The 479-nt window shown below is 62.2% G+C and overlaps 1 protein-coding gene across 1 annotated transcript in view; it reads left to right on the forward strand.

The window, feature by feature from the left end:
* Positions 1–479, forward strand: part of LOC106899145 (semaphorin-6C-like) — a 44635-nt gene that overhangs the window by 23747 nt on the left and 20409 nt on the right. The gene's annotated exons all lie outside the window — the stretch shown is intronic.

Raw genomic sequence — 479 nt, forward strand, 5'->3', positions numbered from 1 at the left:
CAAGGGCATAAGGGGCTTGCAAGAGCAGAGGAGGGTGAACGTATAGGGGAGTGTGCAAGGGCAGAAGGGCGTGCAAGGGCACAGGAGTGTGCAGGGACATGGGAGGGTGCGAGGGCACAAGGGTGTGCAAGGGCACAAGGGGCGTGCAAGGGCATGGAGCATGCAAGAGCATGTGAGTTGCAAGGGCACGGGAGTTGAAAGGGCACAGGAGGGTGCAAGGGCACAAGGGATGTGCAAGGGCACAGGAGTGTGCAGGGACATGGGAGGGTGCAAGGGCACAAGGGATGTGCAAGGGCACAAGGGACGTGCAAGGACATGGGAGGGTGTGCAGGCATGGGAGTGTGCAAGGGCACGGGGGTGTGCAGGGACACGGGAGGGTGCAAGGGCACAAATGCGTGCAAGGGTACAGGAGTGTGCAAGGACATGGGAGCCCCGTGCAAGAGCACGGGAGGGTGCTAAGGCACAGGAGCGTGCAGGGG

The sequence above is a fragment of the Calidris pugnax genome, unplaced genomic scaffold (genome assembly GCF_001431845.1).
Source record: "Calidris pugnax isolate Ruff unplaced genomic scaffold, ASM143184v1 scaffold469, whole genome shotgun sequence".
Taxonomy (NCBI): Eukaryota; Metazoa; Chordata; class Aves; order Charadriiformes; family Scolopacidae; genus Calidris; species Calidris pugnax.